The following is a 25,572-nucleotide window of genomic DNA, read 5'->3' on the forward strand; positions in this document are numbered from 1 at the left end:
GCCACACAAGTTTCTGTGAACATTGTCATCATCAAGAGCTTGATCGTGGGGTCAGTGGGAGCCATGGATTCCTCTCTGGAATATACTTTAGCCACCCAGAAACCTCTCTTTGGTTAAATTTCTATCAACTGGCTACCTCCACAAGGAACATCAGGATAGTGATTTCCATCCAAAGGAAATTTTGAATTTCATTATTCCAAAAAAAAAAAAAAAAAAGTGGGGGAAGTTTTTTCACACCGAAAAGAACTATTTTTTCTACTGGGCATATAGATAGCTCTAGTGCGGCTTTCAGGTGAAATGGAGACAATTGGGGCTCATCAGTGCTTTGCAGAATTTTGGCCTAAGTATGAATTTAAATCCATTTATATTCAGCAAAGCAATTAAGGACTTGGTTAAGTACCATTGATTTAAGCATGTGCTTAAGACCCACTAACATACTAAATAGGGATGGAGCAAAATTTAAGTGCTTTGCTGAATGGGGCCAAATCACTAGGCTGAAGAAGCTTAGTCATTTATTTTATACTGACAGCCCCAGGGAATGGCATCTCGTGCACCCTCATCTATAGGGTTATGAACAGAAAATGCCAGTAATCCAGGAAACACCACATAGATTCACATAAATAACATTGTGGTAAGTGCTATGTAAAAAACTATGGTAGATACATGAAGTCAAAAGAGTAAAAGCATCCAGCACCTTGAAGGAGACACTAATGCCTATCAGCAATAGACCCAAATGATCTCTGGACTCTCACCTCTGTTTAATCAAATTTTCCCCAAATAACAGCCTTGTTAAACTCCAGCAACAATCTACCCTCTAATACACGCTCTCTCTGGAGTCTCTATCCTGGTCAGGGGGATGTGCTAGGTGCTGTAACAGGTCTTTTATGTGATTTTGTCTTTGTACAGTACGTCCTTCCCTGCTTTCCCTTCTGTCTCCGTCCACAGGCTGAGACAGGCTGAGGGGAGTCTTAAAAGAGAGATTCCTTCTGACACACACATCTGTCTTTGAATTCCTCTAGCTCCAGAGCTTCCACCACTGACCAGATCTTGGAAGACATTTCCACAGAATAGCCGTTCTTATTGTATACATGAAGTTCTAATGACGTAACACTAGATCTTCAGGTGATGCCACTCAGTATTGCACTACTGACTTCCATGGAGATATGCTGAGTTACACCAGCTGAAGATCTGTCCCATGGTGTAAATGTTCCTATGTTTAGTTTCATACTATGCACCGATGCTTATCCCTTCCTGAGCTACACGGAAGAATTTCTCCCTTTCCTTCATGCTGATGCAGATTATTATGCTGTAGGATCTCTCTTAAACCCAGTCCATTATACAGTTAAAGCCAATCTAGTTATAGGTGTGTTTAATCAATGTATGAATGCCCTAAAGTATAGCGTGTAACCTAAAGCCTCATGTACAGAATGCAGCACGTTTGTGCCCAGCATGGATTAAACATGGTAAAATCTGCAGTGTTTTTAGAAATGAATTGTGTTGTTAAGTATGTTCTTGACTCATTGGGTGAAATTCTGGCCCCAATGAAGTCAATGGCAAAACTCCCATTTACTTCAATGGAGCCAGCATTTCACTCTGGTGTACGTCACAAGGTCTCAGTTCAGCAAAGTGCTTAAGTCCCATTGAAGTCTATTACTCATTTGGGGCCTTCAACTGAGAATTATCTTGCTAGCCATCTGGATACTTCTCCCAGTACAACCACTGGACTATTTTTTCCCCAGAGTGTTACATAATAATTTGTATTCTGTTAACACTTCCAGGCTTTTTTTCCCCCCAACATTACCGATCTCAAACCCCTTTCTCCCACTTTACAGTGATGTGCAGGATTATCATTCCCCATTTACATTTACCCAAGTTAAACATCCTTTTACTTAAATATATCCTTAGTAAAAGGATGTTTTATATTATTTATATATTGTCTATGTAAAACAATTTATATATTGTCTATATAAAACAATAATAATAAACTTATTAGTGACGGTTGGCCTTGAGCACAGTAAAAAAAGCTACATTTTCTTCCCTTTGGGAGTATTCTGTTAATCTTCGGGAAATAGATGGAGAAACAGACAGATGGAGAGAATGAAATAGGTTACAAGTTCAACTGGTATTATCTTAAATATTAAATAACTTTGGTATCACAGTTCTTTGGTTGTAATTTTGTTCAAAAGAAAAGATGTGATATGATCATTCCTTTTTTCAACAACAATTGATCAAGAAAAGTGAATGATTTCCTTCTCCTGTTTGTTCCTCTACGTCTCTTGAGAATGTTTGCTTTGCAGATTCTTTCAGTTGAGATTATGGGCCCACTCCTAATCAGTTAGAGGATGCATTTGTCGGTTTCTGAGGGGACCAATATGGAAGATAAACAATAAGACTATTACTTTCCACATTCATCTGAAAGAATGGAACCTGTGTTTCCATAAACACTACTATAAGATCAGCTTCTTAATTAAAAACACCTCAAAGTTAAACTTATTATATTATTTTATGAAAATTGCAGAAAGTAACTTCTCTAAGTGGATTTGTTAAATTTCCAGGAACACAACAATCTGTATCAGATAACGCTTTCAGATACATAGACTGTACAATAATAATAATTGTAATGATTAGATAAAATCTCCAAGCAAGGTTAAACATATCTGTGATTAAAAATATCATATTATATTCATGTTCATTTAGCAATGCTTCAAACTAACAAGAGATAAAACAATTTCTAGACATCCACTGTACTGTATTTTTAATCAATGATCAGTAAGAAAGCAACCCTACAGGAAACAGAAGAGAATAAATTTTGCCCTTGATCTTCACTTGAACAGACTGCCAGGGTTTGCATTATAAATCTTGGGCCCAGTTGTCCTCCTCCTCCCTGCTCAAACCACTCACCCCTGTAGGATGCAAGCCACTACCATTGAAATCAATGGGAGTTACGTGTACCTTGCCAAGATAGAATTGATTCCCCTGTGTTTTAGAGGTTTATAACTTGGCCATTAACACTTATTTCACAATGCAACTTGGTTTACAATTATGCAGATTAAGGACAACTTATTTTTCCTAGGAAAATGTAATTAATATTATTTTTCTTGATAGATGCTTGATTGACAGAAATGGAAGCATGGGAGGTGCTCCCAGTAAACATCTGCAAAGCCACCTCATTATCATTCAAATCCCTCCTTAAAACTCTCTTTTGCTGTGATGCCTACAGAAATCTTGGCAACCATTAAGCAGCTAGACACTACTGCCTATCATGCTCATTGGCTCATTGTTGCATTGTACTTCCCCCATCTGTCTGTCTGTCTCCATCTGTTGTCTCTCTAGGGCAGGGACTGTCTTTTTTGTTCTGTTTATACAGCACCTAGCAAACTATGGGATCCTGATCTATGAGTGGTGCTCCTAGACAATGCCACATTATAAATAATTACTAATTATAACAATAATAAATGTATAATAAATAGAAAGAATCAAGAAAAATTTGATCTTACAAATTTCTAGCCCAATTTTGTAGATACCAAAGTTTGTGAAGTTTCTGGTGTTTTTCCAGATCAAACACAACCTTTTGAGATTCAGCCTCACTAATAACAGTATACAATGAAATACTTGCTCTGAAATATCTCAAATAACCATTCGCAAAGCAGTAAACAATGAATGAATTTCTGAATTAAAGTGTGTTTACAGTTAGAAAAATGACTATATAAAAATGCCACTTTCTTACAGATCTTTTCCCTATGTATAGTCAGAGCAATATATGCTTATATTGGCTCTGATTCTGTAAAAGCACAGACGCACAGGCTTAATTTATAGCTGTGTGAAATAGTGTTAAGATTACAATTATGGTCTAAGGACATGCTTAGGTATTTGGCTGAATTGGTGCCTTAAATAATATACATTTTCCCCCCACTTCTGCTAGCTCTGCAGTTACACCAATAGGAGAGTCAACTGGTGTCTATTCTGGCTTGTGCATCATTGACAGAACTGGTAATTTAGACATTGTGCGCACACACACATTCGTATTGTTTTTAAATGATTTTAGTTAAACCATGGTATGGACATTCTTAAATCAGTTTGAAAATGGATTATATTAATTCCTCATCCATTTAAGAGTGTCCACACATAAATTTGTACCAGTTTAATTAAACTGGTTTAAAAAAACCACATGAGTGTAAGTTTGTGTGTAGACAAAGCCTACATCTCCGCTGCAGGGCCAAATTCTTCCCTCAGTTAGCACCTGAGCCAAAGCTCATTGAAGTCACTGAAGTTTCAATGACTTCACAGGATTTTGGATCAACGCAAATCCCTCAGTCAATTACCTCAGCAGATTGCATGGGGCAGCAAGGTGACTCACCCCTGGCCTGCAGTCATGTGGCTTCTGTTAGCTGCTGTACGTGGTCTATACTTTCAGACCTGATCCAAAGCCTGCTGAGTCAATGGCTGTGGATCAGACACCATCCCTTCAGTGAAGAAAGTGAGGAAGCTGAGAGTCAGCAGACACTAAACCACTGTTGTTTCATTAGGACTCATGGGGAGCAACCACTAGCTTAAAAAGCAAGGGATTGTTTCTTTAAAAAAATATTTTCCCTCCATTAGAGCTTGGCACAAAGTGGCACTTCAGATTTACCAGAAGGTGTACGACAAAGCCCACCCCACTAAGGGTACTGAAGTCTCCACTCCTCTGGATTTTTAGGAGAACTGTCCCTGGAAATACTTGTGGAATACTGCTATCTATTGTTCTGCCCATGGCCTGGCTGCTGGTCTGGAAATGGAGATTTCTCAAACCCCTGTCCTTCTTCCTTACAACTCTCTGTCTGTTTGAGTTGTTCTTTTCACACAAATCAGTCTGCTTTAGGGACAAACCCATGCTGCACAATGTCAGATCCAGGATTCCCATCTGAATTCTGAAGAACTCAAAGATTGCAGGGATTTGGATCTGAGGTTCTGTTTTTATTTCTGTTTCCATCCCATACAGAAAGAACTATAACTATAACTACGTACATATCTAGTGTCCCTGTCACTGTACATCTAGGTGTCAAACCACAAATCCAGGTCTGGGTTAGTGTTTCAAACTCTGCCTCCCAAAGCTCAAGTGTGTTCAACTGTGTGGTTCGGTGCTAAGTCCATTCTAGTGCACAATCCTTTCATATATAGAATCATAGAAACATATCATAGAATAGCAAGGTTGGAAGGGACCTCAGGAGGTCATCTAGTCCAACCCCCTGCTCAAAGCAGGACCAGTCCCCAACTAAATCATCTAAAGTTAAACCATGACATGGACATTCTTAAATCAGTTTGAAAATGGATTATATTAATTACATTAGGTGACTGGAAGGGACCTCTAGTGGTCATCAAATCCACCCTCCCTGTGCTGAGGCAGGACAAAGTAAACCTAGACCATCCCTGACACGTGTTTGTCCGACCTGGTCTTAAAAACCTCCAGTGACAGGGATTCCACAACCTCCCTTGGAAGCCTATTCTAGATCTTAACTACCCTTATAGTTAGAAAGTTTTTTGTATTATCCAACCTAAATCTCCCTCGCTGCAGATTAAGCCCATTACTTCTTGTCCTACCTTCAGAGGACATGGAGAACAGTTGATCACTGTCCTCTTTATAACAGCGCTTAATATATCTGAGACTGTTATAAAGCCCTCCCCTCCCCCCCGGCCAGTCTTTTTTTCTCAAGACTAAAAATATGCAGTCTTTTTAACCTCTCCTCACAGAGCAGCTTTTCTAAACCCTTTATCTTTTTTGTTGCTCTCCTCTGGACACTTTCCAATTTGTCCACATCTTTCTTAAAGAGTGGTGCTCAGAATTGGACACAGTACTCAGCTGAGGCCACACCAATGCTGAGTGGAGTGGGACAGTTACCTCCCAAGTCTTACCTACAACACTCTTGTTAATGAACCCCAGAATGATATTAGCCTTTGTAGCAATTGTATCACATTGTTGACTCATATTCAATTTGTGATCCACACTCTGACTCTCACAGCCTTTTCAGCACCTAACCAGTTATCCACCATTTTGTAGTCGTGCATTTGATTTTTCCTTCTGAAGTGAAGTACATATTCCAGCACAACCTGCCGACCCACTCCCATGGAAGAAGAGAAGGAAGGCTATTCAGCAGCTAAACTTCTCAGACTCCCCGAATAGCTCCTCCCTAGGCCTTCCTGAGAAGGCTCATGTAAAATTAATCCATGCTCATGGAGACTTGGCAGGTAGACACTAGCTTGGGGCGGAAACTGGAGTAGATGAATATTTCCCACATACACCACAATGGCCATGGCCTCTGGAAAAGAATACACAGAGAAGTTCTAATGGAGAGAAGGAAGAAAGAACTTGGGAGAGGCACCCTTAACAGGGCCATGGTAGATCAGTCTCACAAAGCTAGGAAGAAGGAGGCAGGGAGAGAAAGGCCTGAGTCAGGAGAGGAAAGGGGGAAGTGACAAGAAGAAAGGGATGGGGCATTAGGGCAAACGAGAGGGAAGTCTCTCACTCAGCATGGGGAGAGCAAGCAAGAAACTGGGAAAGGCCTTCATTAGTTGATGCAGAAAGGAGGGATGAAAGAAGAAGAGGAGTGGAGAGAGGAAAATGAGGAAGAGAAAGGAAAGCCTGAGTCAGGGAGAGAGGACTGGAGGAGGAAAGGCCTTACTTAGCTCAGGAGACCCCTCAGCTGATGTGGAGGGAGGGGAAAAATGAAGAGATGGAGGAAAGGTTTCACTCACCTCTAGGGCTGAGAGGGACTGGGAAAGGCTCAGCAGTGAGGTGGTTAATAGGCCGCACTTGGCTGCCTCACCAGGAATGGCCGTGACACTGAACTGGGAACTTGGGGAAGGAGTTGGCGGCTTATTAAAGCTGCCGGACCCCGGCTGAACCCCACGACTACACGCTAGGATTGCTGTATGCCCTGTGATAACTCACAGCTGCTGATAAAGTCCACTGGTAATGGCTTTTTGCTAATGAGAAAAGTGCCGCTGATTATGACAAATAGCCTTGGACCAACAGGCTAAGCTGCTACATAGGCTCCCAATTGTCAGTCTGGGTGATTTTTGCATTTCATTATTTTTTTCCTGACGTCCTAGCTCCTTCTATCCTTAACATACTCCCAGAGCCGTATGTCACAATTTTAATAACACTTCTTTATCTCAATTTTTCCCCCTCTCCATGGGAGCTGGAAACAAAAGGTTGTTACAGAAATAATGGTTAACCTCACTTGTGTGCTGCAGCAAAAGAAATCCTACAGCTAGTGTTCAAGAATTAAAAAGGTGTAAGTAGCCACATGGAGCCCATTCAGTCCCTAACAACAGACTTTTTAAAATTCCTGTTCCTATTATTATTTTAAACCCTTTCATATATACAGTTCCAAAGCCTGCCATGTCCCCATTCTCTTCCCAAATGACATAGCTATATCATGGATTTTAAGGAAAGAGAACTATAACTTGGTGGATGCTGAAACTGCCTCACTGCTTGGAGTACCTTTAACAATAGCAGTATTATTTTACAAGGAGGCAAGGAAGCACCTCGGGGATTCTGAGTGAACCTGACCATCTTCTTTGCACATGGCTAAAAATTGTCTGGTGTAAAAAATTTTTTTTTAAAAATTGAAGGCCAAAGTCTGTTGTGTGAGGGTAAATGAGGGCTCTGTATATACAAAGGGGGGGTTAGTATAAATGCTGGGTTTCTGCATGAATTCTTTAACATTACAAAACATTGGCAAAAAGTTCACGAAGTTCTGCCAGGATTATGTGTCGTTAGGATTCCTCAGAAGAGCTGCTTTCTCTTCAGGACACAGTTACTATGTACAACATACGCAATCCAAAGGTCAGATTCCACTGCAGGTTACATACATACAACTCCCAGCCTGATTGCAGTGCTACCTAGTGCATGGTGTCCTACCTCTACTATTTTGGCACAGACTGTTGACTGCTCTGGGTTACGCTGGCCTGTAATGGGCAAAAGGAGCTGAAAACGTGGCTGGGGTATCCTGACCTTAGAAGTGTCTCTAACCACACTCCGTTTTCCTTGGGGCATGGACAGCAGGGAGGAAGGAATGTTGCATGCAAACCCCTGCGTTGGCTCTGTGGCACTGCAGGATCATCACGGGTGTGATCATCACTGGTGTGACCTGCTCCAGTCTACTCACACTTGTAAAGTTAAGGACATGCACATTCCGATCTTCATTTAACAGCCGGGAAACTGAGGCATACAGAGACTTATGTGATGTGCCCAAAGACACATAAGAAGTTCATGGAAGAGCCAGGACTTGAACCACACCACCTGAGTCCTAGTCCAGTGCCTTAAATCATAAGACCATTTTCCCCATCCATCGTTTCCATTTAATTTTATTTTATGAATTACTCTATAAGAACAACATTTGCTTTTCAAATGTTTCAGCTACACTAGACCAGCTATGTTTAAACCAGCTGAGCTTGCAGCATGGTTAAAGATGACCTACAAAAGTAAAATAAAATTTAATTTAAGGCTTAAGATATGTAAAATAAGTAGGGCTGTCAATTAATCGTAGTTAACTGAAGCGATTAACTCAAAACAAATTAACTCAATTAAAAAAATTAATTGCGATTCATCACAGTTCTAATCTCACTGTTAAACAATAATAGAACACCAATTTAAATTTATTATAAATATTTTGGATGTTTTTCGACATTTTCAAATATATTGATTTCAATTACAACACAGAATACAAAGTGTACAGTGATCGGTTTATATTATGTTTTATTACAAATATTTGCACTGTAAAAAAGAAAACAAAAGAAATAGTATTTTTCAATTCAAGTACTGTAGTGCAATCCCGTTTTCATGAAAGTGCAACTTACGAATGTAGAATTTTTTTTATGTAACTGTACTCAAAACAATGAAAAACTTTAGAGTCAAGTCCACTTAGTCCTACTTCTTGTTCAGCCAATCGCTAAAACAAACAAGTTTGTTTATATTTACGGGAGATAATGCTCCTGATTTTTATTTATAATGTCACCTGAAAGTGAGAGCAGGTGTTCACATGGCACTGTTGTAGCCGCCATTGCAAGGTATTTACGTGCCAGATATGCTAAACATTCGTATGCCCCTTCATGCATCGACTTGTGGATTACAGTGCAAGTATTTGTGTGAGCACTCTACACTTTGTCTTCTGGGTTGTAATTGAAATCAACATATTTGAAAATTTAGAAAACGATCCAAAAATATTTATAACAAATGTAAATTGGTATTCTGTTATTGTTTAACAGTGCTATTAAAACTGCGATTAATCGCAATTAATTTTTCTAATCATTTGACAGCTCTAAAAATAATGCCTAAAGGTTATTTTGTTTTCCCTGCTTTTTTATTTTTCTTTTTTTAACTGTAGAGATATTTGAATTTTAAGTGTGGTCTTCCCTGATTTTGCTTGCAGCTTCTTGGAAGCCTCAGCTGAGGTCTATGAGCTTTGCTAAATGAAGGCCAGGGATGATGGATCTTTAAATAAGACCCATCCTCCCTCCTCTCCCAAGGATTTCCGAGTAGTTTGAGTTAGAGAAATGTTAACAAAGCCAAATTTAAGAACAGATAGTTTTAAACAGTCTGAATTAAAATAACTTCCCTTATCAATTAGTCAGGTTTTGTTTGCTTTATGTCTCTCACACCAAATACCTTCTAGTTTGCCAGTTGTCCACAGAGTCTTCTAGGGAACCCAGTAGATAGCAACCAAATTTCTAATGTCAAAAAAAAAATATTAGAAAAAAACACCACCACATTTTTTGGAAAAATAAAATAAGTTCCAAGGCTCCTTTCTAGAGTTCTTGGTCTCCCTGATACTATGCAGCTTGGCTGACTGAATGTGACAGCTGTAGTTAAGGCTGCAAAACAGTTTCATTTATGAGTTTTAATAAAAGTTCTATACTCCGCAACACATGAGCCTCTCGATGCACTCCTTAAAAGGCACTCACCATTACTCGTGTGAGTAGTCCCATTGGCTTTGAAGGGACTATTTGTATAAGTAAAGTTAAGCATATGTTTAAGTATTTGCAGGATCAGACCCTGAAAATTAAAAGAATATTAATTACCCAGGCAGTAATGTATATATTGCAAATATTTAATTTATACCGAAAAGTGGAACCCCTCGCAAAGTCCTTCTCCCACCGCTCCCCAGACTATTTTCTTATCCTCCTAACTGTCTGGAAAGATCACTTTTTGTGCTGTGGTTTCTATAATTTATCCTAAAGTGTATTTTTGAGGAAAGTCTGAGGAAACTTTCTTTAGTCATTTTTGAGATGTACAACTATAAATATATTTGTAAGTGAGTTATGCATCCCTGCTCCACTGTCGGTCCACAGAGGATAGCAGCCTACTACTGCTGCCAGCCTATGGAATTAGGGTCTGCACCTGCACCATTGAAGTCAAGAGGAGTTTTGTATTCACACCAGTGGGAGCAGGATTGGGGTCTTTATCTTTTAGCTCAAATGATTGAGGTCTGTGCATTGATGCTGACGGCCTTGGGTTCAAACCTTTCTGACAAGCCAATTGTTAAACAAGGGTGAAAAAAATCACATTTTTGACACAGAAAACTCAAAAAATGCCAACTTTTAGGGCCTGATCCAAAAGCCACTGAAGTCAATGGAGAGTGTCCTGTTGACTTAATGGGATTTTGATCAGGCCCTTAAACCTTAAGTCTGCCCTGACTTGCTGTCAGCTTGTTGCTTGGACTATGCATGAAAAAGACTGCAATCCATGCCATGAAACACACACACACTTCTCCACAAATGCTACTTATCCCAGGAAAGGGAGCAAACAGTGAGGAAGAAAAATGGCAGATCCCATGATTTTAGGGTCTTTCCTTGAGTTTTGCTGTATTACACAACATTCTGCTAATGTAAAGATTTCATTTATTTAAAAAGTTGTATTGGGCCAGGTTCTAATATCTAAGTACAACCTTATTCCTTGAGATGGTCCATTGGTTTCAAGTACCTTACTCTAAGAGTAGTCCCATTATATGAATACAAAATCCCTGTTGAACCTTCTTACCTAACCTCTGTCTACCTCTCTCAATTTAAACTTTAGTCTTCTTTCAGGCCTTTTGGATGTCTGGAAAATGCCTTTTGGATGTCTGGAATGGATGTTACTGTACAAATAAATAGCAGCAACAGAGAAAAAAAGTTTCTCTGAGTTAGAGAGATTGTAATGGTTCTACCAATATTTCACATCATGGGCCAGATTCTGTCACTTTTATTCATGTAGCGTTTACTAAAGTCAATGAACCAATCAAATCTCGCTAACTAGTAAAAACTTTATAGTACATCAGGCATCTAACCAGAAGAGCAAGAATAGAAAAATATTACATATATGTCATTAACCAAGCCAAAGCTGCTGTGAGAATCTTAACTTTTGAATCTCCTGACTCTTGATTATTTTTAATTTCGAACGAACATTTTTAAGAGTCCACTTATATAGGGGAGTTGGTTTGGTTTCTGGTTTTGTTTCACATTTAGTAAGATATTTATTCTGTCCTTTATGGTGAAAGTTCTTCCCAAAATTCAGGATTGGTTTAAATCTAGATCTGATATAACTGTGAGGACACCGTGTTAAAGAAATATTTACATATTTAGCTCTATAGGCCATTTATACTATTATTTAAAGGGGTCATAGAAAAGGGCAGTGCTTATTAAAAGGGGGAGGGGAAGAAACTCATAATGGGGTTTTTCATGTGGAACGATCATCTTATCTAATACGTCTGAAAATGTAATCCATTACTACTAATTACCAAGCCAGCATGGAAATACAGGATCACCCTCCTTTCAAATCCAGATAGGGGCCAAATCTCTCTCTTTTCATTGTTCTTTCAATCCCATCCAGTCTCCTTCCCTTTTTATTTTTCCAAAGAGAAATTCAGGCCTTCGGACATTAGTGGAGAAGGGCCCGGGGTCTCCCTATCGTCCTAAAGCAGAAGCTAAACAATATTAGCCAATCATTTTTGATAGATGAAGCATGGAAATTAGTTCCAGAGTTTAACTGATAACTGAAACCACACAGTTACATTCCATTATGGCAGCCTTAATTGATGAGCTCATTAAGCCCATTATTAGAGAAATTGATTTCAAATAGGCACTTAAAACTGGCTGGCAAAAGAAAAAGGTGAAGAGATACCGTACAATGTGAAGAAAGTAACTAAAATACATAATGAAGCAAGTAATTTTATAGGTTTGTTTAATGAAAGCCTCAAGAGCATATTAGTTGCTGTGTGGATTTTAAACACTCATTTTATGTACTAATAAAGCTCCTGTAGATCGTGTCCATTACGGGAGTTCTGAATGCCTCCAATCTTTAATGCAGCTCTGCTACTAATTAATTAATTAACCCCAGCTGAAGCAATCAATTAGTCATGCAGAATCAACACTTTAAAGGTCTACCAGGTATTGTTGGCTAGCTGCAAAGAACTGTGGAAGCAAAGTCCCTTTTTAATTATTAATATTAATTTTTGTTTTAATGTAATAGAAAACAAATGAGACTAAAATTTAACAGCCACATTAGAGGCGCAGTAAAAAGGATGATTAACACATTGACCTGAGATTATTTTGAAAGATAAAGCAACAGAAATGCAGGGGGATTTTTTTTTAAAAGATGGTTTAAAATTGTAGACGCACAACTTGCAGTTAGTTTTTGATGTGTCCTATCTCGGATCAGCCACTCAGCTAGCTACAGGGTGCTGCAAGTTGGTCAACTGTACAAAAGCTGCATTGATTAGATGGGGGTGGGAAAAGTAAGCGCTTAATGTTAACACAGCAATAAGAAGTTTCTAAGAGGCAAGTCTTCCTCAATTTGTATTACTCTAGAGCAGTGGTTATCAAACTTTAAACAGCCAACGAACCCCTTTCACTAAATTGTGAAATCTCGTGAACCCCCTCCTAAAAATGAATATTTCCAGGGATTTAAGTTTAAATTTCCTCCACACTCTGCGGGGCTCCTGCTGCTGGATCCCATTGATCATCCCGGTCAACTGAGCTCGGGCTGCAGGTCCGGTTTATGGCTGGGGCTCAGGCTGCCAGCCCCAACTGCCCGGCCCCACTCTCCCTGGGGCTCGGGCTGCCAGCCTCATGCGGAGCACTGGGGTTTGGGCGGCCAGCTCCCCCGCTGACAGGGGCAGGGCTCAGGCTGCCAGCCCCAACTGCCTGGCCCTGCTCTTCCTGGGGCTCGGGCTGTCTGCCCTGCAACCGGGTCCCACCTGCTGCCTCCAATGCCCAGGGTCCTCTGGCTGCCATTAGTGAAATTTTTCTGGCAAACCCCCTGTAACATTCTGCAAACCCCAGTTTGGGAACCACTGCTCTGGAGCTAAACTGTGTATTAACACCTTCTATGCCATTTGACCTCCTTTTGGCTCTCCGTTCTCTACCACATCAAACATAAGCAACTTGTCTTCACTCACAAGGCCTTTCCCAGCTATCCCCATCCTACCTATCATCTCTCTTTAACTAGAAAGATGTCGACTCCCACCTCCAACTGGCTTGTGGTGTCAGCCTCCATTGCCCTTTTGTTAAATTTTCCGAACAGGCACTTTCATGCTTTAGCCCATGCTGCCCCTCACATTAGGCAGCAGCTCCCCATAAATATCCACAAAACTAATTTATTATCCTCCTTTTCCACGATGCTTATAAAAAAAACTTGACAGTGACTAGGCTGCTGGCGTGCTGAGATCACAGCCTATGATGCTGATCAATATTGTCTTGTTTTTTTTCATTGTACTCCTCTCTTGATCTGTCTGTATCCATCTGTTGTCTCATCTGATACTTAGATTATAAATTCTGTGCGGAAGGGGCTATCTTTTTGCTCTGTGTTTGCACAGCTCTTAGCTCAGTGGAGTCCTGGTGCAGGACTAGGGCTTGAAAGCACGACCGGAATACAAGTAAATAAAGTTAAATTATATAGTGTATACCCAAAGGGTGCCATATAGATGCCTTTTCATTAAACTAAGTACATCAGCCATGACTAGCCTCACTTGTAACATGAGATGTCTGCTATTACATTTCAGGGTGCAATCCAGACCAGTGAGAGGTTGTGTCACCACCTACCCCATAACCTTGGGTGCCTCACAATGTTGTGCTGTTGCAGCTTCCAACCTGGGCTATCCACAAACCGCCTAACGTTTTGCAGGTCACACCCTGAGTGTCTGTATAGTTGCAGCTCCGGTCCATTGACCTCAGCAGGCTGCCAGCAATGCACAAGCCACACTGGCTGCCACCAGCCTGGGTTACTGCCTTCAGGGTGACCTCAACACACTCCCAGTCCTGAATTTTCCCCAAATCATGTGTTTTGCGCTGTCCAGACATCACCTGGGCAGTTCAGATATTATAGAGCTGTTGCGCCGCAAGAGGTCAATATACACAGTTTGCTTTTTAGCTGGAGTTACCCAAACAATTCAGTTTAAACACAACAGTGGATTAGTTTTGATTAAAGAATAAAGCAAGTTTAACTACAAAGAGAGAGATTTTAAGTGAGGACAAGTACATGGCATTAAAGTCAAAATGGTTGCAAGAGAAATAAAGATAAAATGCTTTCTAGTAGCTAAAACTTAAATTAGACTTGGTTCAAGGTGAAATCTTTACCACATGTTCCCAGCAACAGGGATGACCAAATTCTCTTGACAGGATCCCTCCACAAAGTCCAAGTGATCATTCCTTTGTGAACTTAGGTGAGAAAGAAAGAAAGAAAGAAAGAAAGAAAGAAAGAAAGAAAGAACGAACCTGAGGTGTTTTTGCCCCTCACTGGTATAGTCCAGTCACCCTTTGAAATGCGCTGTTACTCTGAAACCTGTCATTTTGCTGTGTGTTATCCCTAGATAAATTTGTTTCCCACTGTGAGGACAGAGACATGGAGTCTCATGGTGAAAGAGGTTTTGTTCCTGCCCCCCTTTATTGCCAATCTGTACCTGCCCCCCTTTATTGCCAAAGAATGGCCACTTAACCGGTGATTGCCAATCCACTTTGATGACACCTGGCTGGAGCATCAGCTTGTCCTTTATCTTTGAGGAACAGATTTACCCCCACCCCAGACTTCTCTGATAAACACATTTCAGTCATAATTTCATGTTATGTTCATAGCTTTCTATATAACGATGTCACATACATTTTACCATGGTATTATTGACCAGTGAGTTATAGTTTTCAAATGATACCTCACAAGGCATATTTTGTAAAAAGATTAATACAGTATTGTGTAGAGTGTGAATACAGGGTTGCATTCACTCACAGCTGCCTTCTTGAGTTTAACTGGGGAAATGAGTTGATTTGCTGGAAGATGACAATGCTGGATATCATACCACTGCAGTGAAACTGAGGAAACGAGAGATTTCTGGTGAGGAGAAAGTTCTAGACTAAGGAAGTTTGATTGGGGGGTAAGACTTTTTTGTTTCTCCTTTAATTTTATTTTTCTTCTCTCTCCCTCTTTCTCTTTATTGTCATTTAATTGGTTTGTTTGATTAGGTTGCCATCATGGATTGAGAGGGTATACTGAAAGTGCAGCTGTGGTAAGAGAATGGGAACCTTCTTATTCAACATTGCTGGCCCCTAGTGCCAAATTCTGCTTTCTTTTATCTTGGGATCAATCCAGTATCATTCTAGTTATATCAGTGCAGTTAATCTGGATTTGCACCAGCGTAAATGAGAGCAGAAGTTAGCCTTTGTGTGCTTTTCGAGTCATATTAGCTGATTTGATTGACAAAGGATGAGATAGTGCAGTGCTCACTAAACTGGAGTGCAAGTAGCCCCATTGACATCAAACACAGACATGAATGGGACAACTTGCCTTTGCAAGTACAGACCAATGGGAGTGATGACTTTACAATCTGGACCAAAATCATCCCAAAATGGGTTCTGTTCTGTCTCACATGTCACCAATAAAATCTCCAGTTAAGTCAGGATTGCAGAAACTTCCTTACTGCAATATCTGAGATGGACAAAGAGCGCAGAGCTTGGATTTAAGATCCCTGCTCAGAGAGTTAGAAAAAATCATCTTTTGATTTGTAAACCGAACAAATTTGACCTGGAAGTCATGGAGAGAGGATAACATCATCCGCATGTTCACTTTTCTGAGGCCAGGCACACACTAAAGAACTTTGAAGGAAAGTGTTTAGTTGAGGTTTTTTCTTGCCAGAATTCTAAGAGTACATCCAGAAAGCCAACTGTTGAGATTTATTGGACTTTATCGAGTGCTGACTGTTTGGTGGCTTTGCCTTTATGATCTAATCCTTCAAGGTGCTGAGTTCCTTCCTCTCCCAGTAACTGCTATGGGAGCTGAGAATGTCCAGCACCTTTCAGGAATAAACTAGGTCTTTTCTGCATATCCTTTTTCTCATTTCCCTATATATTGGTACACAGTGGAGATTACGGTCTTCTTTCCTGTCTTTAAATTGTTTCAGTATTCCTTGAATCCTCCTGAGCAATCTCAATGAAACTTTCACGGGGGCACACAGCAATCCTCTCCCGAAGGTTTTTACAGAGTGCCGCCTTATTTCTTCTGCTAGTAGAAGGACATGTTCCCACACCACTCAGCAATAACTTCGGCAGGCATCACTGCAGTACACAGGCCAATGGCATACGGGCCCAAGCGGTTTTGGGACACCAGCAGCAGCTATGTTCTCTCCACCTTTGTTACCCTCTGGCGTGAGATATCAGCTAACATCACCCCCGCCTGTGGAAAACGGTACCGGTATTTACTGCCATTGCCCCTACTCCTAGTTCCACGTAAACGAGCAATTCCCTTATTTCCCTCGCCTCTGGTGGGTCATACTCACCACGGTTGGTGCTGTGAATGGAGCCGGGCACAAGCACTCCCAAGCAGAAATGTCAATAAGTGTGTCTTGTCTAAAACTTTAGGGGAGAAAATCAGGGAGTTCCGGATCTTATGTTTCGCTTTCCGTTGTGGCTACATTGACAATGGCACCTTTGTATGCTTTATCTGCAGCTGCTGCCAGTGCCCCCCCCGCACACCCGTGGAACACCTGAGCCAGATAAGGAGGAGAAAGCATAGGCACCGACTCCATGGGTGCTCTAGGGCTGGAGCACCCCCGGGGAAAAAACAGTGGGTGCTGAGCACCCACCGGCTGCTCTGCCGGTCAGCACCTCCCCATCCCCCACGCCCCAGCAACTCCTACCCACCAGCAGGCCCTGCCAATCAACGTCTCCCACTTCCTCCCAGTGCCTCTCACCTGCTGCAGTCAGCTGTTCTGCGGCATGCAGGATGTGCTGGGGGGAAGGGGAGGAGCGAGGGCGGGGTGCTTGGGGGAGGGGCAGAATGGGGCAGGAAGAGATGGAGCGGGGTGGAGCAGGGGCAGGACAGGGGTGGGAAGAGGCAGAGCAGGAATGGGACCTTAGGGGAAGGGGTGGAGTGGGGGTGGGGCCTGGGGCAGAGCTGGGGGTTGAGCACATTGGAAAGTCGGAACCTCTGGGAGAAAGAATAGGACTTGGGATGACATGTTCAGTGAGATTATGCAAGCCAGCGCTGCATCACACCATGAGCATAGGGCCTGGAGACTGAACACTGCAGGCAGCCTACAGGAGGAAAAAGAGTGGAAAGGAAAAAGGCCCAGGAGTCCCAGCAGGAAAAGGAGAGGGAGATGAACCAAGCCATAATGGGGATTCTCTGGCAGGAAACAGAGATGCTTCAGACTCGGGTGGACCTAAATATTCAAAAATCCCAGGCTCCCCTCCCTCTGCAGTCCATAGAGAACTCAATTGCAGCACCTCCCTTCACCAATGCTTCACATTCCACATGGGGACATTAAAGACAACCATAACTTCAGATACACTGATCTGTGAAAGCCACAGTTGGTGTATGTGTAGCTAAAATGGACATGAATGTTCTTTTCCCTTCATAAGTTCTGTTCTATTAATTTATAGTATCAGTGACAAACACTGTAATAATCAGAAATGTACAGCAAGCACTACTAAATTAATAGGTGCATTGACAGTGTTATATCCAGACATGTGCACCAAGCACTACACAATTCCTAACAGGCCCCCAGACCGCAGGGCCAGGTAGAGCACAGTACCCCACAACACATTACTGTGGCTCACTGTAAGGAATCATCATGTTCCCCACTGATTTGGTTCTCCTTGCGACTCTGCGAATCCCGGAGGATCGTGCATCCTGTGCTTGCAACACTTATGACAATAGTGCAGAATTGTGCAGGCTCCATGCTTCTGTCCAAGATGGTGGACAGCGAGGAAGGAAGCATGCGGTTTGTGGATTTTGAAAAAAGGCCTGAAAATGATGGGCTATGGATGACATTATGGGATGGAGATAGTGCACACTAGGAAGTTGACCCCTTGTTCGCAGTTACCCTTGCACGATTTGTTTCGGCCCCATCATGCATTTCCAAAACTTCCCAAAAGACAGTGTGTTAAATGGTAGTGGGTAGTACACTGGGATACCTATGCTTGGTGCACCGTGCCTGTGCATTGATACAAGCACTCCTAGTGAGTATGTGCAGCACCCACACTAGGAGCCAAGAATGCATGTGCACAAGCAATGTACTGACTGCAGTGACTTCACGTCAATGTAACTTGCATCAACCAAAGTTTGTAGTTCAGACATGGCCTAAGGATATGTTTACACTAGCACTTCAGCCTAGACGCTATCTACACTGACAGAAGGAGTTCTCCTTTTGGCGTAGGTAACCCAGCTCCCCAAGAGGCAGTAGCTAGGTCAATGGAAGAATTCTTCCGTCAGCCTAGCACAGTCTACACTGGGGGTTAGATTGGAATAGGGGTGTGCATTTTTCACACCTTTGAGAGATGTAACTATGCTGATGTAAGTTCCCAGTGTAGACCAGCTCTAAATAAAATTAGAGAGTACAGAGCATAAAGGCACAGATGATGGACACAAAGAGGAGAGGATGCTTAAATGCTAAGAACCAACATTAGAATCTATTTTACCATAATACAGGGGATTAATTTGGGATTCTTTCAACACCCTGAACTCATAAGTGAAACTCAGGGACATGAAACCAGCAGATCAAAACTGATGGAAAAAGTCACCCGAACCCACAAACATGAAACTTCTGAGGAGCATCCACATCTACAGATTTTACATACTGTAGTTGGTCACTGACTGCTAGATGGAAGAGATGATGAAATGGTGTAACAAAGGAGATTCAAGGCAAGAGATTGTGAGCTTGATTCTGATCCCGTACCTGTCAAACACCACTGACTTAAACTGAGTTATTTCTAAGTAATGCTGGAGTAAGTGAGATCAGAATCTGGCCTCATGTGTCAGCTCCTAGGGCCCAATCTTGTCCTCAGCACACAAGCTGATTATTACCATTTGAAACATTGCGTCTCCTCTGTTAAAAAGTTATCTTTGCTGGTGCTTTTTATTTTTCATTTAATTTTCTGTGTCATTCAAAATTAAACTGAAAATTGATACAATTCTTATTCCTTCTTTGACACACTGCAGAAAGGTACCCAACCCCAGGACCAGTGTCCTATAAACATAAAACGATCTAATCTAAAACATTTTATTTATCCATGTATTATTCATGGTTCTAATCTATTGTGAATTTGATCAGTTAAGTGGGACAACTCACAGTGTGTAAAGGTAAGCATATGTTTATGTCTTTGCAGGATCAGGGCCTTACTACTTAACATAGCTAACAAACAGACAGTGATTACTTATGAGCCAGGACAAAAACAATTAAAGTAACCTCTAGGATATATTTTGGGGGGCAAACATGGGATCTGAATTGTGGTAAATTTGCTGGCTGAGAATCATTTTTAAAAGCTTAAACCCATCATAGATACACACACAATATTTGTAGCCATTTATAGATACCTATAATAAATATCTAGATAGATATTTATATTTATATTTTATACCTTTATATATATTTTATACATATTTGAATATATCTTGATATTTATAGGTACACCGCCACTGTGTTCTAATGGATAGTGCACAGGCATGGGAATCAGGACATCTGTGTTTTAGCCCCGGCTCTGGCACTGGCTGACTCTATGACCTTGGGCCAGTCACTTTACTGTTCTGTGCCTCTCTTTCCCACCCCCATCCTTTGTCTGTCTTGTCTATTTAAATTGTAAGCACTTCAAGGCAGGGCCTCTCTCTCATATGTGTTTGTACAGCACCCAGAAAAGCAGGGCCTAGATCCTGGCTGGGGCCTCTAGGGCACTCCTGCATGAAAACTAAATAATAAATAAGCAAATTAATTTGGCTTTCCTTACTTACTAACTAATGAACATATAATTTCTTTACTTATTGAGTGTCAACAGTGTTGTTGGTGATTTATAAATAAACAAGATGTATCCCCTGCCCCATGGCACTCACAATAATAACGCATCAGTGAAGTGAGCTGCAGCTCACAAAAGCTTATGCTCAAATAAATTTGTTAGTCTCTAAGGTGCCACAGGTACTCCTGTTCTTTTTGCGGATACAGACTAACACGGCTGCTACTCTGAAATATAAATGGAAGGCAGCTCAGGGCAGTCATAGGACTTTCACAAATACTTTCTGCTATAAAATGCTGAAGAGCCCAGAAATATTCTGGTATTTATATTGCAACCCAGATTAAATAACTGTTGTCATTTTCCGCCTTCGTTGTTTTAATAGTCAATTCAATTGAAAATAGGCCCATTAAAAGTATTCATTTGTAAAACATTGCACTGTAACTAGTTTCCCTTTGTTTAGCAGTTCTGAAAACACCTACCAAGCTAATGCCAGTTAAAACCCACTTAAAGGCCAATTTACACAACATTTGTGCGTGTGTAAATAAGGTTTGCTGCTATGTTAATGTGTGATTGCACTACTTGTGCTCTTTTAAGGGATCATTCACAATTCTAAATTGTGCTGTTTGACAGAAGGATTCAAGTGTGTTTTAATCACAGCTTTCATTAGCATTAATCATATGTAAAAGTGCATTGCTGGGTGAATATGGTTTGCCTGCTCTTCAAAAACACATAATGTAGAGACAGATGACTGAAATGAGATTTATGTTTTTTCCACCATTTTCACTTAAACCCAATGCACTGAGTAAACTGGAAACCTCATGATAGAGTAAATATACAGGGAAAGACATACAATTGCTCTTTACAAATAAAAACAAAAAAGCATGTTTTCCACAAATTTGCTAACAATATTGCTTTTACTTCAGATAGCACTTTTCCTCTGAACATTGCTGCCGATTATGCGTTTTCCTTTATGATTCCTTAATGAAGGACCAATTCATCTATTGTCTGAGTGCATTTCAAGCTGTAAGTATGATTATTTAATTCAGCACAAAATCCACCATGTCAAAATTAATTCATATTTACCAAATGCTTCTAAATTAGGCTTCTAAATCTGTATGGCATTATTAACTCATCCTAAGATTTGTTTGTCTTCATAGGCATATTGAATATATTTGTACAACAATGAAGTACCTTTAGTAGTTTATACACTTACACATCATCTTATGTCTCTGTGTAAGCTCTCTGGGGAAGGAACTATATTTTCATTCTGTTGTTTGGACAGCACCTAACACAGTGGAGTCCAAGTCCATGACTCAAGACCTGTTAGGTGCTAGCACAATACACAAAAAATAATAAGAATGTGTATATACTACAGCATATGACCAAATAAAGGCTGTAATAAATACTGTAGTAAAATTCCTGTTGCTCCTACTCACTTAGGCCCCAAGTCAGCAAACCACCGCTATTCAACAAAACACTTAAGCACGTGTTTAAATGCTTTGCTGGATTGGGATCGGTGTTTTTGCTGAATTGGGGCCTTAGGCCCTGATTCAAAGCCATTGAAGTCATTGGAAAGAAACTATTGATTTCAATGTGCTTTGGCTCAGACTCTTACTGTACCCCACTTTCCATCATTGACCTGTGTCCACAGACCCTAATGTATTAAATTATTGTACATTTCTTTACAAATTTCCATAGAGGACCTGAGAAACTGTCCTTGGGACATTAAAATCTTCTCACAAGCTTTCATCTTGGTAAACCTTATCTTCCAATGCTCCTTTCCCTTTCTCTTACTTTGGTTTGCTAAAGTACTCGCAATCTAGGCACTGATCCTAAAGTCAATTCCATGAGTGTGGACCCTGTTCATCCATGCAGAGACCCTCTCCTCATGGGCGCTGGGGTTTGCACTAGCAGATCCGACTGAAAGATGGGGGCTCTTCATCATACATTCTTCACCACAGGGACTTGTTTTATTATTTGACTTTAAAGCATGTACCACACCTATGGTGCTGTAATAATAATACTGTTCCATGAACTCTATTATTCATGGTAGCAGCCGTGTTAGTCTGTATTCGCAAAAAGAAAAGGAGGACTTGTGGCACCTTAGAGACTAACCAATTTATTTGAGCATAAGCTTTCGCGATGAAGTGAGCTGTAGCTCACGAAAGCTTATGCTCAAATAAATTGGTTAGTCTCTAAGGTGCCACAAGTACTCCTTTTCTATTATTCATGTATTAAATACATATCTTCCTATCTAGCTTCTTGCATTGTGCCCCTCACTGCGGCATCTAGGGAGCAGTATCTGGGCAGCATATACTTATCTACCAACATTTTTCTCCTCTACACAAAAGAGTCTATGAGATCACCGAAATACTACTTTACATTTATATCCTGGTTTTTAACACTATGATCATAAAGTTAAGTCCCACTTAAGCCCCTTTGACAGCCTATAAGCTCCTTGCATTGGTCCTGTGCAGGAGGATGAATTTCACCCCCAACTCCCAGAGAAAACAATAGGACTTATGTAACTATAGGTACCATACCTAAAGGCAGAAGCTGTTTCATTCAGGAAGGGGTGAAGGTTTAAACGCTCTTGAGCATTTCCCTTTACTAACAGGAATAACTATACAACACAGTGGCCCCCAGTTTGCCACCACTGTAACCCCGCTTTGCCTCTTTAGCAGTGGAAAGGGGGCAGAACTGTCCCCTGGAGAATACCCCTGGCATAAAGAGTACAGGGGACAGAGGTGGCATGGCTAAAGTATGAGGCACGCTGGCTATTCTGGGACAGCAAAGGGCCCCACAGGAAGACCCAGAAAGGAAGGATGGTCCGGTGGCCAGGGTACTAGTGTCAGACTCAGGAGACCCAGATCCAATTCCAGCTGTGCCACAAACATCCTGTGTGACCTCAGGCCATTCACTTAACTGCTCTGTGCCTCAGTTCCACATCCATAAAATGGGGACAATAGTACTTCTCCACCTCATAGAAGTGTTGTGAAAATAAATACATTAAAGATTGTTAGGTGCTTGCTTACTACAGTCATGGGGGACAGATATATACCTAAGCTAGACAGAACCTTCTGTAATTTAAAGTAGCCTCAGGTGAGGTCCCAAATCCTAGAGGCACCATGGTGTTGCATGCTGAACTCCTGAGCTGCATCACTTAGAAGAAGTCAGCTCAGAATCTATGTAGGAAGGAAATGGGACTGACTCAGTAGTCCTTCAGTTGAAACATTTTAGAACTAGCCCTTGACAATATATTAAACTAGTCCTGGCTCATCTAATAGACACTAATGGCTCCAAACAACACACCTATTTAGCATGATTATTGTTTTCATTTTTTAAAAAGCACCCTGTGCTCAGTTACTGCTAGACACACCTTCATTATTCCTATCTATTTGGAGAATCACAGCCTCTAGACTGACATATGAGACATCTCAAGACAGTTGAAAAGCAGTTCATCATGTGAATATATCACACATACCAGTAACAAAAATTGCAGTACCAATTTTCAGTGTAACTAATATATGTTAAAAGTCTCCACTGGTTTTTGGTTATCTGACTTGCTTAGGACACTGAGCTGGGTTTTAATAACCTCTCAGTTTGAACATTTAGCAGATTTATCCGTCATTAAAAATATATATATTATTTTGGTCTGCATTTTTTTCCAGAGGTCCTTCTGTAATTATAAAGCAAAGTGAAAAGTGTTCTTTCTTAGTGCAAAATTATCTGGAAACAGCAGTGAATATAGATTGCAATGCACTTTCTTGATCTTTGACAGCAATGGGAGTTTATGTTGTAATCCTCCAAAAGAAAAAATCTCTAGAGTAGATTCTTCCTGATGTCAAAATCAGTTCAAAGCTGTCATCATTTGTAGCATAGATGCAGGCAACACAATAAATCTATCACTACCAAATAACCATTCCAACATCCTAAAGTACTCTTACCCAATAGTACCTACCCAACTCTTAAACTATGTGCCTGCATACTAGATAGGATTTTCTACAGCTCCTATCACACTGAACCTGAGCCAAAGATGTCAAACTCATTCTGTGGAGAGGAACAAATTCTAGTATGAATTGCGTTCAGGGGGCCAGAGTAAGTTTAGTGCCACATACCCCCCCACTCCCCCAACGAGATCTCCCTTTGATGTCAATGACAGATTTGCACAGAGATCAATTAATATAATAACTAAACTTTTAGTTACTGGGAGCGGGGGATTTTCAAATGCATCCAAGTGACTTTGGAGCACAGAGTCAATGGGACTTGTGCTCTGAAGTCACTTAGATACTTCTGAATATCCCACTCCTTGTGATTATGTATTATTCATTCAGTACTTTATTGTTGCATTCAGATTAGCAAATAGGCTCCCATTAAGGTCCACGGCTATTCAGCTTTTTTATTTCTCTTCCTCCCTCATCTTCCTTTCTTTATTTCTCTCCCCCTTGCCCATCTTTGGGCTTGTCTCCACGAGGAAGTTAAACCAGACTGACTTTAGTTGTTGGGGTTAAAATGCCCTGTGTCCACACACACATTTTTTTTTTAAAAAATTGAATTATTTGGTAACAGAGTAATTAATCCTTCTAGAACAGGAGTAAATCCACTTCATAGTGAGTTTGTTCACTTTCAGATTTCTGTGGACATTTTCCTAACTAATCCTCTTCTGGCAGTCCTCCCACTGCTATCACAGACTACATTGCTTCACACTTGGACCAGCCTGTCTGTGCACCTTCCACTGCTCCAAAGTCATCTTGATCAGATGTCATCTTTTCATTTAAATGCTGGTGGGCAGCCATGTATTCTCCTTTTTGATACTAGGTAGTGGTGAATTCACACACCTGGAGTTACACACCCATTATAGCAGCCAAGCCCCCAACTCATGCTTCCAAATAGATCCCTGCAGAGCTCCTGAACTTGATTGCCCTTTCTGGACAGTTGCATATCAGTCCCATGTGGGGAAGAGCCACCAGAATGCAGACACCATAAGACACTGTGAGAGCAAATGAAGAAGAGGGGGACTCCTGGATCTGGTCAAAGGGGTTCTGAAGCATCTGAAGGCAAGTGACAAGAACAAGACCTCCAGTAACACTCCAACTACGTGCCCATATTGGTCTGCATTTTGGAAAATGATACCATCACTGCCCCCAAGAGTGATATAGTGAACAGTGAAGCAATCCAGACACCCTGGCTAGTACCAAAGACAACACAGCAAGCAACGAAAGGTCTCAGCAGGAGGAGATTTTTCCAGGCAGCCAAGAGCTGTACAACAAAACAGATTCAGAGATTTCACAAGAACCCCATGTGTACAGCCAGCCTGAAAATACTGCGAAGGAAAGCTGAATTAATAAA

This window comes from Caretta caretta, chromosome 4 (genome assembly GCF_965140235.1).
Source record: "Caretta caretta isolate rCarCar2 chromosome 4, rCarCar1.hap1, whole genome shotgun sequence".
NCBI lineage: Eukaryota > Metazoa > Chordata > Testudines > Cheloniidae > Caretta > Caretta caretta.